The sequence below is a fragment of the Lolium rigidum genome, chromosome 7, assembly GCF_022539505.1.
Source record: "Lolium rigidum isolate FL_2022 chromosome 7, APGP_CSIRO_Lrig_0.1, whole genome shotgun sequence".
NCBI lineage: Eukaryota > Viridiplantae > Streptophyta > Magnoliopsida > Poales > Poaceae > Lolium > Lolium rigidum.
In genome coordinates this window covers 47447027-47464662 of record NC_061514.1, presented here as the reverse complement: position 1 = coordinate 47464662, position 17636 = coordinate 47447027, and the positions used below count along the sequence as shown (strand labels likewise).

General features: G+C 41.0%; 1 long non-coding RNA gene across 1 annotated transcript; it reads right to left on the bottom strand.

Annotated features, from left to right (window-relative positions):
• Positions 1 to 1180: 1180 nt before the first annotated feature.
• Positions 1181 to 2032, bottom strand: LOC124669692. Its single transcript, XR_006992297.1, has 3 exons — positions 2007 to 2032; positions 1755 to 1902; positions 1181 to 1447 (listed from the first exon to the last, which is right to left on the bottom strand). It is a non-coding gene; the product is annotated as an uncharacterized LOC124669692 (long non-coding RNA).
• Positions 2033 to 17636: the final 15604 nt, after the last annotated feature.

Below are 17636 nucleotides of genomic sequence, written 5' to 3'. Positions count from 1 at the left end.
AGTTTCATAAAACAGTGTAGTAAGTTCATTTGTATTAGGTATCCATAGTCAATCAGGCTATAGGAAAAAAGCGAAAGTTACATGTTACATTCACAGTCCATGGTTCTTATGCTAGTGGCCAGGTTATAACACATGCATCCCTACATAGTTGCACTCATCTTAGCTTGAGTATTTTTAATGGACATGGATTAATCTGAATCTGCCTGAATTAGTACCTGCTATCAGAAACCCCTTCTCCTTTGCCATACAGTTGCATCTCAATCTTATCATCCCAAACACGGTCAAATTCTTCTAAGCTTCTGTCGTCGTTCTCTTTGTATATTCTTCTCCCACCGGCACGCCCCAATACAATTTTTGATGTGGAAGCTCTCGGTCTGGTGCTTCATCAAGTCACGGGAGGTACCTGTCTTGAACCTTGGCATGCCAATCTGCATCTCCGTCTTTCCAGGAAACTCATCCTGTCATCATCGATTAGTTCTGACAAAAAGGGGAAACAGAAAGGCCTAGTACTTTCAATCCAAAGAATGCAAGGAAGAACAACTAAACTACATATTTACTCAAATGCTAGCCAAAGACAACAACATGGCCACCAAATGAAGATATATATATATATATAGTGTAGGTGCCAATATCCTGACAATTAAACGGAAGATAGTACTAACATAAACATCCATTTGCCATAGGATGTAGGTGCAATAAGTTCAACAATAAGAAAAATAACCTACCAGCTCAACAGAAGATACAAACATTCCTCAATTCCATCGCCTCCCTGAAGGTAGAAGATACAAACATCCAGTATAATAAATGGTGAGCTCAATGCAGCAAGGTAACTATCCTTCTGATCTATATGTAGAAAGTATAGATTTGTGTCACTTGAAAAAAGTAGTGGTAAAAAATGTTGAATCTCTTACCAGAACAATTTGTCAACCTAGTCATTTTGGTAGTACAACTGGATACCCCTGAAAGCTTTTCTCAGAAACTTGAGGAACACACTTTAATTTAGCTACGTGGTCAGCCAAATAAGATGGCATATCAGAATAATAGTGATCGAACTTTCAAATTGTGTATCCACACAACTGAAAGATCCATACAAAGAGAATGTTAATCACATTAATGTGAAAGATTCCAAGATATGAACCTTGAATGGAAACAATATACAAAAATAGATTGGTTTTCAAATCTATTAATGAGAACATTATGAATAGTGTGAATATCTGGTACCGCTTCAGATCGATACCATGATTAATTTCATAAATTTAAATTGCAGGAGCACATGACAGGACAAATATATTTAGGAGCATACCTATGCTACAATGAATACATAGAGGGGCATAGGTAAAACACGTACCTTGGCTGAGGACTAATTCCTGTTCTGGTGCTGACATGAGTGTGACATGTGTGCTGGACTTAATGCATCAACATTGAATCTTTACACTCTGAGAGCAACCTGGACACATAAAAAATTCTCGGTGTATCAGGCTCAGTCCATATTTTTACAGAATTGGTAGAATGTCATCGCAAGTAATAATAATAGTAAAACTAGGCAGGAGAAACAAATGGTTCTATGTTGGACAGGACACACGAAGCTCTATAACTTAATTCTTAATCAAGATTTTCATTTGACGCAAAGAACAAAAGCCTTGTTTGGTGCATCTGAATGTTATCTACATCATATTATTTACTGAAACACTGAGTTCTTTCCATGGAGAGAGGCAAAAATGCTGACCATGAACATAAACGATAATAAATTACACCTGTTTATTCAAAGTATGTTGTCCTCATTCCATACAAACATGAGGCAGGTGTTGTTCAATCTCAAAAATGCAACCAGCTTCACATATTATACTTATGACACACACCATAATTGAATCGCATTTTGTTTCTAGCCTTCCAGTCAAGCTACTACAAAGGAGAACAAAATAAATTTAGCAAAGGCAAGGAATAAAGCAACGAAAATAGAAGAACATGTATGATACTAAAACTGCCAAGTGTAGATCATCACTTACCTTGTTGTAGACGTGAAAAACCTGGTCATGGTGGCGTACGGGGGAGCTTTCTGAACCCACAAGATAAGCCTTGAGAATAAATTCACCATTGCATATTGCAGTGCAAGGAATATGGATGATTAAAAATTTCGAGTAAACATGCACCACATCTATTATATTGAGATGCACCCTGTGTGGACTGTGAGGTCAGTGGAACAAAATAAGTCAACTCTTGCCGGCAAGTCGCTATCCAACTCAGTATACATGAATGAATGGCTATATTTTTTTGTGATTAAGTAGGGCGGAGAGAATACACTATATATGAAATTGCAGTGAATTAGTTCGAGGAAAAAACCTACAAAAATGCAGGTCATAGCCTGGATAACCACATTCTCTTCAGAGCTATCTAAAAAAGTACACATAGAGAACCATAGACTGTCAATCAGTGTAAATATCAACATCTCGTTGCGCCTGCAACCCAAATGATGTGGTACAAATATAAAGAGGGAACATCATCATGCTTATTTGGATCCTAAAGCTGCACTATGAGATGATGCAACGGTATGTAAAGGCCTACCTATTTACCAACAAGTGGTTCTCCGATTTCTCCAAACAATATGAACTCTCCCTTGTTAGATTTGTCAGTACAGCTGACGCTGAAATCAAAGGTAAAAGTTATATGTAGAAGCAAGCATGTAAGAAACATTAGGAACCTGGATTTCTCCACGATGCAGTTACAAGTTGGAATAGAGCAACGTTTAGACAAATGGAAAACGGAAAAAGTAGAAGAAAAGGAAACCTTCCCAGCAGCGGTTGAAAGTGCATGGAGCCCCCATGTACTGGTTTTGGTAATTAATGACAATTCCTATGGACTAATGTTTGCATTGAGTTATATTTGTAGGAGTTGTCCATAGGCAATGCTTGAACCATATGTTGGCTTCAAGATTGCAATAAGAAGTAAATGAAGAAGATTAAGTGTCAAGTATGTCTTGAAGATGAAGTGAGCCCTCAAGTTTAACTTCAAGGCATCAACAATGAAAAATGAAGTGCAAGTTCAAGACGAGCCATCTCGAAGAGTGCATATGCTTGAAGCTTGTCATCCATATGGCGATCATGGATATGTGAAGATGCACCGAAGAAGAAGCTCTCCCGTAGTGGAGTATGGGGGAGCATTTCGCATGACTTCATCAAGCAAGCACAGTCAAGAAAGGCATTCCATCTTGTTGCGGTCAAGACCGTCATCATCAAGCTCAAGTGGAATGCGCATGATTAAGGTTTGCTCTTGATAGAGTTTCTTTCTCACCGGTCTCATGGTGTAGTTGAAGACCGGTTTATAGTTCAGTTGTCGTACTATCAAGAGAGCTCTCGAGTGAGTAACTCGATCGTATCCTTCGGAGAGCTCAAACCTGTTTTAGAGCTTGTGCTTATTCTCATGATAAGCTCTAGTTCATCGAAAACGGATTTCACATAGATCACTTGTTGCGCTTTCGAGTTTGGTGATTTTCTCAGTTTATTATGTTGAGGTGTTGCACCTCTAAAAATACTAGAAAATCACCACCCCCCCCACTAGTTTCCATGTTTTTGTTGGGTAGCTCTTGTCATCCTCTTTCCAACAAAACTGGTTTCACTCTATTTGGAGCTACCAATCTTTAGATATTGTTTTTACAAGTTTGCTAGGCCGGATAATCCGGGCCGGATATTTTCAAAATATCCGGGCCCCAAAAATCGGCTAAGGTCTTTCTGACGAGGCTCTCAGTACTCCCCTCGATCTAGGCCGGATTTTTGGCCAGACTTTTCCAACGTCATTATTAAGAGATAATAATACAATTGTCTTCATATTTCATTGAAATGTTTCTTTTTCTGGGATATTTATTTGGAATCTTCTCCTTCTGAATGGCAATGCACCTTTTTTAACATCTTCTCTTTCTTAATAGATGGCCCCATTTTGCTGGCCTCACAGCGGGCCACGTCACCTGGTTAACAATTTTCACTCCCCGCACTGGTCGCAGCCGTACGTCACGATTTTGCTCTCCAAACCGACACGATGGGCCGACCGATGGCACCAGCCCATGACCCCATTCGACCTACGTTCAGTTGCGAAAAAAAGAAAGCGGCCGGCCGATTCTGTTCATCTTCCTCGCCTACTATCCCCATAGATCTCTCCCCCACCACGACCCCGCCTCAGTTCGTCTTCGCTGATGCCACAAATACATGGAATCAGACTGAGGTGGATCAGAAATGGAGATGCTCAAGTGTAAGTAACCCGTCCTATTCCTCTCCACTCCGCCTTTTTGCGCGTTGGCCCTCTGTTCATCTTCCTCTACCGTTACCAAAATCCATCCTCCTACCCAACCTCTGTTCCTCTTCATCCCCATTTTGCTGGCCTCACAGCGGGCCACGTCACCTGGTTAACAATTTTCACTTCCCGCACTGGTCGCAGCCGTACGTCACGATTTTGCTCTCCAAACCGACACGATGGGCCGACCGATGGCACCAGCCCATGAACCCATTCGACCTACGTTCAGTTGCGAAAAAAAGAAAGCGACCGGCCGGTTCTGTTCATCTTCCTCGCCTACTATCCCCATAGATCTCTCCCCCGCCACGACCCCGCCTCAGTTCGTCTTCGCTGATGCCACAAATACATGGAATCAGACTGAGGTGGATCAGAAATGGAGATGCTCAACTGTAAGTAACCCGTCCTATTCCTCTCCACTCCGCCTTTTTGCGTGTTGGCCCTCTGTTCATCTTCCTCTACCGTTACCAAAATCCATCCTCCTACCCAGCCTCTGTTCCTCTTCATCCGCTGCCGCCAAAATCCATCCTCCTCCCCATGAATGTGCCACCGCGAGTTAATTGCCATCAAAACACCTAATAAATTCGAGCATTAAAGGACCGAAAACTGCTCAATGGAGCTCATATGCGGCAGCAATTGCATCGAGCTTAAAAAGGAGGCCCCGCTGCCATCCGCTCCACACCAAGCACGCCAAGGTCCTCGAGCCACGACAACGCCAAGGGGCCTCAACGCTGGTACCTGGCCGATTCCCTCTCTAATTCCTCTTTCATTTTTTCACAATCTTTCAGCATATCTTTCAAATCCGGCAGATTTTCCTCCTCCTTTTTTGTATTATCCTATCAGTCAAGTTAGTGCATCTGTTTGATTGAGCCTGACAAACCTGATCGACAAGTTTTTCCTCTACCTAATTTGGTTTTATTTTTATTGGATCTGTGTGTGCTGCTCACTCAAGCCCACCCGGATTTAATTGGATTTCTATTTGATTGTGCATACTGGTCGCTCAAGCAAGGATGAACTCTTATAGGTATATTTCTGATGTTCTGATATTTTTTTATCTTCATGTTTTCAGCTTCCCCAAGTTATGCCGACGACCGCAAAGGTGTTGAACGAATGTAACACCGCAGCCAGAGTTGGAGGGTGCAGTGACTTTGTACGATGAAACTTTGGAGAGAACCGCCAAACAAACACATAGCTGATTAGGAGGTATGGAGTTCTGAAAGATTGATAAGTTTTGTTGTTGTTCATGTTTCTATTTATTTTTGCCGAGCAATTTTACTGCATTCTCCTCATGGAGTTATGTAATCCCAAACTGATCTGATTATTCTGTGTGATCAACTGCAATGCAACATTACCTCTTTGATAACCGCATGTTGGATCCAATGGTGCTCTGCAGTTGTACTTCTATTCAATTCAAGCTTGGGATTTCTTTGTAATATATGCATGGCGCCTTAGCTTCCTCAGTTAATACACTGTTTGATCGCATCCAATTTGTTCGTTGCAGCGCTTCAACTTCCAAGGAACAGTATCCATACTATTGAAGAGCTCGATCTGCAGGTTGTATGGTTCATAGTTCTCCAGCAAAGTTATCAAGTCGAGGGAACACTTAATTTTTATTCCATCTATCCTGACAGAACACATTTGCTTTGTGGACTGGAGCATAGTCTTAATTAATTTTAATTGATTTACATATCTCTGCGGTGTATTTTCGTGATGAGGAAGATGTTTAGGTCACTATTAGATGTATTTTCGTGACGAGGAAGTCTTAATTATTTTTATTGATTTATAAATCTATGCGGTGTTTTTTGACTTGATTCGCTAGGCATAGTCTTAATTATTTTTATTGATTTATAAATCTCTGCCGTATAGTTCAGACCTCAATGTTTGTTTAGGTAATTAGCAAATGATATATTCAGTTGTACAACTTCAAGCCTTCTATAGTGTATGCTAGATGCTTGATGAACTATCTGAACTATATAACAAGGCATTCATATGTATGGTAAATAAACATTAGTCCCTCCTGCCTTTCAAATACTTTTGAGCTACCTATACATACTTACAACATCTACTATATATCAGACAAATGGCTCTAGGTACCTTAGTCCAGGTTCCGTAGATTTACTACATATCAGACAATGGCTCTAGGTACAGAAGTCCAGTTTCCATGAAATTATCATAAATCATGTTTGCCCTACACCTAAGTTTCTGCATCTGATTATCATGATTGATAGAAGCTTGAAACTGGCTTGATGCTATGTTCAATTTTGAGAGGAAGGAGAAACAAGGAGGTGAAGATCCCCTCCTCATCCTTTCAGTACTACTCTACCAGCCGCACTTGAAAGCTTTCGTTTGCGGTGATAACTTCAGAGAGATTGGGAATTTTGAAAGGCCTCAAGGAGTATCGACAATTCTTTCGAGCAAATAAGTTGTTCTGGCGATGTGCTTCTTTTTTCCTATTTTATGATATAATTGAAACTTGCAGAAGCTTAGAAAATTTGTGACATCAAGCTATTGTGTAAGTCTTCTAGCTAATCTTCAGTCAACCACCAGGTGGTGTGTTCAGGACCTTAACCATTTCGTTTTGCCCGTGTGTTTTCCTTCTGAAGGAAGTTGTTATCTCCAGTAAGCTTGGGATCTCTTATTTTGAAGTTCCACTTCTTGACCATCGTGGCATATTATTCTGAAGTGTGGTCGATTTTTTCTGTCAGCTTAATCTTACGATGACCATCTGGCCAATTATGAGGAACACTAAAATGCTAATTATGCGCAGTAGTGTACAAGATCCGCATTTTGTACATATTTTCTCCTATTTTTCTCTCTCTTTTACCGCGTAGGAACATTTTCAGATTGTGCAGTAACCACTATGATGAAGTACTACTGTGTTATGCGGTTAACATTCTTTATTGCATTCTCGGTTGCAATATGCCAGTATCAACTCATTTGTTCGATGCAAGAACTATTCCTCTTTCCAGCTCTACATTAGTAGTTTGATATATATTTTTGGCTAACTGAACTTTTAGGTGAATAGAATGTACATATGTGCAGCAAAAAACATATTTACTACATTCTGACATTTCAAGCGGTTGTCTCCTTACGCTCAATGATTTTGTCAGAAAGATTTTGTGGCACACATTTGCAGATGATCTTTCTTTTGTCAAAATCTTTCTTTTGAGATCATTGAGAACATACAACCACAATGTTTGGACTTTGGCGTGCCTTGGCGAATTCTGCAAGAGGAGATTTTGCAAATTATTCCGGACAAGCAGATTTCAAGATGGTTTATGTTTAACTAATATTATACTTTATTGTTTGGTTAGATTGTGGAAGGAGTCATCAGCGAGTTCATGACCTCTGGCTTCATCAATTTGTAATACTTCCATGCTGGTTTTTGCAAGTGGCGCTTTCTTTAAGGGACCATCTATTCTTCAACTGAAGCCTGAAGCCTGCCTGTACTCACATATCTAATACTACATTACACAGCCTGAAGCATATATTCTTCAACTGAAGCCTGAAGCTGCGTGTACTGACCATCTATTCTTCAACTGAAGCCTGAAGCCTGCATAGTACAAGCATTACACAGATTTTCTTTGAACAAGTGCAGGTTTTCAGGCTATTTACAAAGTACAATTGTCCTCACGAAAAGTGTCCTCTATTTGCAAATAAACAAGTGGTAGAATAATGGAGTGGACAATAAAAATGAAGGTGTCAATTAATTCCATTTCCTTCTATTTTTAACATTTACATTTCAAAACTTCAATCTATAAATAAACACAGTAGTTTCCGCAGCAACGCGCGGGGTATCATCTAGTTTAACTAAAGATCATGGAAGTCTTAAACTTGAACGATCCATTCAGGCATGTACTCTTCAAATAGTGCATGCATGCATATATTCACATGTGTGGACTATAAATATATGATCACAACCATTTGTATGCTTTAGAATATAACAAAAATATGGAAGCAAACAAGCTACAATTATCAGGAGTGCACATGCCCGTTGTGTCATGTATATTTTTTGGTTAGCTGCCATCATGAGTCCTACAACCAAAATTAGGTACAATCTATCTATCAATAATATAAACTAAAATTCAAAATATCATTAAAGCAATAGAAAACAAGCCATGGCGATAGTTTACATAAGCCATGAATAATTAGAAAAATAACTAAGAGGAAAACGTATGACCCACTAGATCGTAAACAACTTTTATAACTTAAGTTATACATTTATAAAATGATGGTGCAATTTTATCCAGTTATAGTTTGTCAACAATTTTTATATAATCTGGCATCAGCACTTTGATGAAAAATGGTCAGAATTGTCTACTGGAAACCTTATCAAAATAAAAAATTGACATAATTCATACAAATATAACCCTGCAAAAGTGTGGGTCACTCTGCTATTTACAACATAAAATATTTAAAAATATATATAATGCATGGGTGATTAGGACATTTGAGTGACAAAGAGGCTGGCTAGATATTGCAAATTGTACTAAGCCTTGTTTTGAATTTGTTGTAGGAATATCCACATCCATGTAACTCATGGCATATACTTTGCCTACCAAATTCGCATTTAAATTCAGAAACATCAACAACATATCATACAATCCAGTACTCAAAAAAGTCAGCACTGAAATTATTACCCCTTTTGAAAGAAACCTGGTAGCTTCATGCAATGATGCATACACATTGGTTATTTGGAAAAAACACTAAATATGTGTTGTCCAAAGTACATCATAGTTTCAGAAGTTGGTACCGAGAGATCAAATTAGAAATAACTATGTGGACGAAGCTAAAAGCCCTGATGTATTTTCATGCGAGAATTTTGCCACCATGCAGCCAATGGAAGTCAGCAAGAAAACAATATATATCCGCATGCCTCCATTGAGATGATAAAATTGGAATCTTAGAAAGGAAATATATGATTCAACTATCAAACCTTCTGGGATACTATTAAATCGGACCTTCTAGATTTGTTCAGTGCTGCACATAGGACAACTAGAATTATTTCATCTAAATTTTGGTGAAGTAATTTTGTTACCGAAAGTTAATGAGGCAGAAAGGATTCAACAATATGGACCGATTTGCTTTTTAAACGTAAGTTTCAATAATTTCACGAAAGTGGCCATCATTAGACTTAATACAGTTGCGGATCATGTTGTTCATCCATCACAGACCGCTTTCATACAAGGAAGAAATATCCTGGATGGAGTGGCGGCTTTGCATGAGACGGTACATGAGATGCATACTAAGAAATTACATGGGGTTATTTTATAATTAGATTTTGAAAAGGCGTATGATAAAGTCAAGTGGTCTTTCCTACAACAGACTCTCAGGATGAAAGGTTCTTCTCTAGAGTGGCGTGCTCTGATAAATGATTTTGTGTATGGAGGAAGTGTGACAATTCGGGTTAATGATGATATCAACCACTATTTCCAAACACAAAAAGGGTTACGCCAAGGGGATCCGTTGTCACCAATGTTGTTTAACATTGTAGCGGATATGCTGGCTATCCTGATAGAGCGGGCCAAGTCTGATGGTCAGATTCAAGGTGTGATACCACATCCGGTTGACGGTGGTTTATCTATCCTCCAATATGTCGATGCTACAATTCTATTTATGGATCACGATCTTGAAAAAGCTCGTAATCTGAAATTAATTTTGGCCGCTTTCGAGCAGTTGTCGCGATTAAAAATCAATTTTCATTCGGTGATGCCCAAAATGATACGCCTCTGTATGCAGAGTTGTTTGGTTGCGGGCAAGGCCAATTTCCTATTCGCTATTTGGGTATTCTGATTCATTATCGGAGACTCACGATCACCGAATGGAAAATAGTGGAAGAAAGACTACAAAAATGCCTTAGTAGTTGGAAGGGTAAATTGTTGTCCCTAGGGGGGGAGATTGGTACTCATTAATTCGGTACTAACAAAGATGGTACTGTACATGTTATCCTTCTTCCTAGTACCAAAAGGAATTCTGTATAAACTCGATTAATATCGATCCAGATTCTTTTGGCAAGGGGACATCGAGAAAAAGAAATATCGACTGGTTAAATGGAGTATAGTTTGTAGTCCCAAAGATCAAGGAGGGCTTGGAGTTCATGACCTGGAAGTCAAGAATTCAGCCATACTAAGTAAATGGATGTTTAAGCTTCTTATCGAGGATGGGATTTGGCAAACTATTCTCCGGAGAAAGTATATCGGCTCGAAGACGTTATCCCAAGTGGTTTGGAAACCAGGGGATTCGCACTTCTGGACTGGTCTCATGGCGACAAAAAATGTCTTTTTTCACCATGGTACTTTCTCGATCAAGAATGGAGCACATATACGGTTCTGGGAAGACATTTGGTTAGACAATGCACCCTTAAGTGAATAGTATCATGTCTTGTATAGTATTGTTCGTCGCAAAGGTGATAGCATTACCGCGATAATGGCTACCTCGCCCCCGAATGTGATGTTCAGACGGGTCTTGCTTGGGCAGAGGCTATTGGCATGGAATTCCCTAATTCACCGGCTAGGAGATATACAACTATCGACTGAACCGGACGAATTTAGATGAAATCTTCATGTAGATGACACTTTCTCGGTAAAATCATTGTACAATGCGATCCTTCATCCTGACATACCAGTTGATAATAAGAAGAAAATTTGGAGGATGAAAATACCATTAAAAATAAAATAAAATTGGATGGTATCTTCGTCGAGGAGTTATCCTCACCAAAGACAATGTTGTTAAGCGGAATTGGCATGGAAGTACACGGTGTGTTTTCTGTCAACATGACGAAACTATTAAACACCTTTTCTTCTAGTGCCAATTTGCGAGATCTATATGGTCAGTCATCCAAGTAGCGTCTAGCCTGTATCCTCCGACTAGTGTGGCCAATGTTTTTGGCAATTGGCTTCATGATATCGATTCAAGGTTCAAGTTGTTTTTTAGGATGGGGGCGCTAGCAGTTATCTGGACGCTTTGACTATGTAGAAATGATAAGATTTTTAATGATAAAAATTGCTCCATTTTGCAGGTTATCTACAGATGTACAGGTATTCTCCGTTTGTGGTTACCTCTTCAGCGAGTGGTGAACCGAGACCTATTTACGGAGGTCTGTACACGCTTGAAGGCTGCAGCGAGGGATACTTTTTCCCTATATGGGTGGCAGCATAGTCTACGGATTGAAGCCCCACCCACACCTTAGGCGTCATATGATTCATCGCTTCGATATGTATTTCGCCTGTTTTTGTTTTCTCCGACCTTTGACTTGAGATATATAAATGGGTGTATGCATCCTGGTTATGCAGAGACTAAGTGTAATTGCTTATCAAAGTAATAAAGCATCCTTTATCGAAAAACTAAAATATTATTTATGTCCTTCCCAGCATATGCCGACCATAGTTACCGTAGTAATTATATCATCCGAGTGGTATTCTGCCCTTTACACTGCTCATAGTGGGAGTAACTTAGCTAGTAACATCACACAACCCAATACATTTTGGTGACATGGCATGACAATAAATGAAGAAAGAGAGTGAGGTGGTAACTAGCTATGTTACCATAACATCACACATCCCAAGACAAGATGAGTCTACATCATAGTAAATGACACAATGCATGACACCACATATAAGTTACTACCCACTATGGAGGTAGTAACTTAGACTAGTAACATATGTCATGTTACTAGTCTAAGTTACTCTCCACTATGACTAGCCTTACTCCATGGTATCCATTTGGTGTCATTTCAAACCCTCTCGTTCCACGAATGGAACGCCACCAAAGCAGCACCCAGAGAGTAAGGAAGTGGCCATAAAAGGCAGAGACACTACATCAGATAGAGCTAAAGAATTTGCACGAGAACGGAATATGACTTACATGTTTATGTGAATGGACAGCTCTTTATCTGAACCGGCCGTCTCTCTAAAGAGCACGTATGCCAACATGTGCTTTGGGCCACAGCTATCTACCCAGCTCATGTTGCCATTTGAGAGACTTGCACAGTGCGCACCGCGAGCCTGTGACGCTTCCTGAAATTGAAAACATGCTGACTGGTCAAGTTAGAGGCGTTATGAATTTATGATTGAACACTTTGCCGTGCCATTTGCCAAAGAGGATGAGCCATATGCATATGACAGGTGCCATGCCGCCGTACGCATAAGGAACCGCCGTTTCCTCCTCCCATGTACTTTATTTTTATAACGAGTATATGTTAATATGGTGGAAATATCAATTACATCTAGCCTATGTAATAACGTATTGTCCTAGCAAAATTACGAATGAACACAACCAAAAAAGAAAGTAGAATTATAAAAAAAATCCCGCTACAATAATCTATTTCTTGAAATAGCAGCACTAACACCACAAAGACAACACCAAACAAACTTCTCCATAAACGACGCCTTCAAGAAAAGAACAGTGCACAAGTGCCGTCATCGTCTGATCATAGATCTTAGGTTCTCATCCTAAAGAAAATCATGACTCTAAAAAAATGCCTTCAACTAGGCCATTGCAAGACACAACCAATTAAAACTAGACCTTAGATTTTCACACTAAAATGTAAGGCTAAGAACTTCTCCTGCGCAGTTGCCTCCACTTGCATGCTGCTGCTTCAAGTCACGAACCACCAATCCAATTCCACATCACCACCAAGACTCGAATCACCATTGCGTGTCCTCATCTGTGCTTTCACGACATTCTTCGCTAGCACCATGGAACCACAGCGTACCCCATAATATTAACAGTCAACAGAGCTTCGAAACACTTCCTTTAAAACCAAACGGCCAGAGAAAAAAAAATGTGCGCACAACCGAATTCCACCTAATTCGGCAATCTCAATCTCAATGCATGAGTCGCCCAGTGGAGCTCGCCGACGGAGACTTCTGGAACACGACTTTCCAACCAGATCGATGAGGATAGGCATCCGGTAGAACATTGTCTTGGCATGAGAAGGAACCCTAGGACCACGTCCATTATTCTAGCCGCGCTAGCAGCCCCACGCCACCCGCCGGTAGCCTGTGGGGTTTGCCTCGCCGAGCCCAACCGATGGCCATGGCCAACGACGCGCAAGGAGGTGGTAGCGCAGGGTTGATCCTCCATCGGTGTTGGCCGTGACACATCGACATCGAGCAGAAGATGGGGAGACGGCGAAAGATACACCCAGATAAAAGATCTAGGGTTCGTCTCGAGCCAACCAGCCCAACCCCCATCGCCAGTCAGCGCCGCTAAGGAAGACCTTGAAAGTGCATGGAGCCCCCATGTGTGGTTTTGGTAATTAATGACAATCCCTATGGACTAATGTTTGCATTGAGTTATATTTGTAGGAGTTGTCCATAGGCAATTCTTGAACCATATGTTGGCTTCAAGGTTGCAATAAGAAGAAATTGATGAAGGATATCAAGTGTCAAGTATGTCTTGAAGATGAAGATGAAGTGAGCCCTCAAGTTACTTCAAGACATCAATATGATGAAGAATGAAAAATGAAGTGCAAGTTCAAGATGAGCCATCTCGAAGAGATCCTTTGCTTGAGTCTTGCCATCCATATGGTGATCATGGATATGTGAAGATGCGCCAAAGAAGAAGCTCTCCCATGGTGGATTATGGGGGAGCAATCCACAAGACTTCGTCAAAGCAAGCACAAGCAAGAAAGGCGTTCCATCTTGTTGAGGTCAAGATCGTCGTCATCGAGCTCAAGTGGGAAGCGCAAGTATAAGGTTTGCTCTTGATAGGGTTTCTTTCTCACCGGTCTCATAGTGTAGTTGGAGACCGGTTTATAGTTTAGTTGCCGTACTATCAAGAGGGCTCTCGAGTGAGTAACTCGATCGTATCGTTCGGAGAGAGCTCAAACCTTTGCACCCTTGCATCATCTTTCTTGGTTGTTATTTGGATCTTACCCATGTGATGTTTTAGAGCTTGTGCTTATTCTCATGACAAGCTCTAGTTCATCGAAAACGGTTTTTGCATAGATCACTTGTTACGTTTTCGAGTTTGGTGATTTTCTCGGTTTCTCATGTTGAGGTATTGCACCTCTAAAAATAGTAGAAAATCACCCCCCACTGATTTCCATATTTCCACTTTTTGTTGGGTAGCTTTTGTCGTTCCCTTTCCAACAAAATTGGTTTCACCTAAATCCGAGTTTCCTAACTCAAATTATTGCATTTTCGAGGTTGGAGGTTTTATCGGTGTGTCTTTTGCTCTCGGCGGAAGTTCCGGCCCTACAGCCGGAAGTTCCGCCCGCATGCTCCTTTCGTCGACACCCACAGCGCCTTTCTTATTGCAGGTTTTATTCTCTGGCCGGAAGTTCCGGTGAAGCTGGCCGGAAGTTCCGGTCAGCGAAACTTCCGCCCAACTTCCGGACAAGTTCCGAAAGTCGGCGAAATGTGGCTCAGTATGTCCAGTATGGTTTTTCTGGAATTCCGGAACTTGGCCGGAACTTGGCCGGAACTTCCGGTCGCCGGAAGTTCCGCCATAGTTCCGCCCCTATCTCTTTCTGTCCAGGTCGTCTGCGCGGAATCTTCCTGGCGGAAGTTCCGGCCAACATGGCCGGTACTTCCGGTGCCAGCCGGAACTTCCAGCCCTCCTGGCCGGAACTTCCGGTGTTACACAATATCCTGCAACGGCTCGTTTTTTCGGGGGGGGGGTATAAATACCCCCTTCTTCCTCCTTGGCTGGTGCTTCTCTCACTCTCTCTCTCCTCCATTGTTGAACTAGAGAAGCTTGCACTATCTCTCAATCCCTCCACGATTCTTGCCCCCATTTGAGGGAAAAGAGAGAGGAGATCTAGATCTACATTTCTACCAATCAAATCCATCTCTTTGTGAGTGGAACTCTCTAGATCTTGATCTTGGTGTTCTTTGTGAATTCATTTGTTCTTCCTCTCTTATTCCCCCAATAGCTTTTGTAGCTTTGTTGGAATTCGAGAGAGAAGGACTTGAGCATCTTTGTGGTGTTCTTGCCATTGCATTTGGTGCATCGGTTTGAGTTCTCCACGGTGATTCGTGGTGGTGAAAGCAAGAAGGTTGTTACTCTTGGGTTCTTGGAACCCTAGACGGATTCTACGCCTTTGTGGCGATTTGTTGTGAGCCTCCAATTAAGTTGTGGATGTGTGCCCCAATCTTTGTGTAAGGCCAGGTTTCCGTCTCGAAGGAAATCCCTTAGTGGAACCGTGACCTAGGCCTTTGTGGCGAGGGTCACCGGAGATTTAGGTGAGGCGCCTTCGTGGCGTTCGGTGTGTGGTGTGAGTACCGCATCTTGGGGTGAGGCCTTTGTGGCGTTGGTGTGCATCGAGCAACCACACCTCAAGGTGAGCCTCTTGTGGCGTTCGGGAGCACTAAGCAACCGCACCTCTCCACCGGAGATTATCACTCGCAAGAGTGTGAACTCCGGGATAAATCATCGTCTCCCGCGTGCCTCGGTTATCTCTATACCCGAGCTCTTTTCTTATGCACTTTACCTTGTGATAGCCATCGTGCTTGAAGTTTATATATCTTGCTATCACATAGTTGCTTGTATTGCTTAGCATAAGTTTGTATATCTTGCTATCACATAGTTTCTTGTATTGCTTAGAATAAGTTGTTGGTGCACATAGGTGAACAATAGTATATACGCTTTGGGCTTGACAAAGTAAACGCTAGTTTTATTCCGCATTTGTTAAGCCCATCTCGTTAAAGTTTTTAATCGCCTATTCACCCCCCCTCTAGGCGACATCAGTGTCCTTTCAATTGGTATCAGAGCAAGGTCTCTCATTCTTAGGCTTCACCGCCTTGAGAGTAAAGATGTCGGCTAGGGGATTAGCGCACAATAACTTGTTTATATTTGATGGCACAAATTATGATCTATGGAAAATTTATGTGCTTAATATTTTGCGGCGTATGTCCCCGGACATGGAGCGATTTCTTGACATGGTTTTTTCTTCTCCTAAGGATCCTCAAAATTTATCTCTTGAGGAGGAGAAAAACTCTTGTCTCGATGCTCTTGCTTCTCATGTGTTTTCCATTGTTGTGAGCAATGTAATTACTTCTTCAATCATGCCTTTTGGGAGCGCTCATGAATTATGGACAAAGCTTCAAGATAAATATGATGTGTCCAATATTATTGAGGATGATTGTATTGCTTCCACTTCCGGTTGTGATGAGTTCTCATCTTCATCCACTTCACCAAAGTGTGGTAAGACACAAGGTAATGATATGGTGAGTGGTGATGAAAATTGCAATGTTGATATTGAGCTTACTATTGATGATTCTTCATCTCTATATCATTGCAATGCTCCATCTTTGGACTTAAACACATCTAGCACTAGAAATGATTTACATGCTTGTGTTGATAGTCCTTGCATATCATGTGTAAGTTGCTTGAATAAATCTAATGATGATATGCTTGCATTGTCTTGTGGCCATGATAAAAATGCTTCTATTTCCTCTAGTTGTTGCGTGTCTAACAATGTAGAGGAAACCAAAGATTCTATTGGTCAAGACAAGATCTTGAAAGGAGCCTCAAGTAACTCCTCATCTTTATCTCACGGTCCTCATATATGCCTTATGGCCAAGGGTTCCACGGTACCCCCTACCATGGAACCTAATATGTCTCGTGGTGATAAGGATGAGGATGAATATGAAGAAGAGGATTGGGTTGTCTCTCTACGCGATAAGGGTAAGAGCGTATTCAAGGTTATTTGCAAAGATAAAATTGCTAGCACTCACTTCTTTGAAATCTTAACTACCGCTATTGAGAGCCAAAAACTTATTTGGATGCATGAGAACACCATTGATAAAAAGGGTGCTTTTGAACGAGAGTATGCCGATGATGTAGCATCATTAAAGAATGAACTTGAAGAAGAACAAACCATCAAGGAAGCTCTTGAGGAGACCTTTGCTCTAGAATTGTCTAGAGAAAAGGAAAACCATGATAGAGCTCTTGAGATGGCAAATGAACTAAAGCTAGCAAATGATAAGCTTGTGTTTGTTAATGCTAAACTCCTTGAGGATTTTGAGCAACTCAAAAAGGGCTCAAGGGTCATTGAGAGTGTGCTCACCAAACTCACCGAGTCGCATGAGCAACTTAAAGCTTCTTATCTAAAAGAGCATGCCAACTTGCCTTCTCCTATTGCTATTGATAATGATGCTTGTGCTACTAACTCTACTTCTTGTGAAGCATCTACCTTGAAGGAGAATGTTGAGCTAAGGGCTCAAATTGATTTGCTAACTAGCAATTATGGGAAATTGGAAGAAAATCATGGAAAGCTTTCTAGCTCCCATGAGGATCTTCTAGCCTCTCATGATAGGCTAAAGTTAGCTCATGAGGCTATAATATCTAAGGCAACACCATGTGAGACTCATGTGGGTACTAGCACTACTACTCAAAATGTTATATTGCCA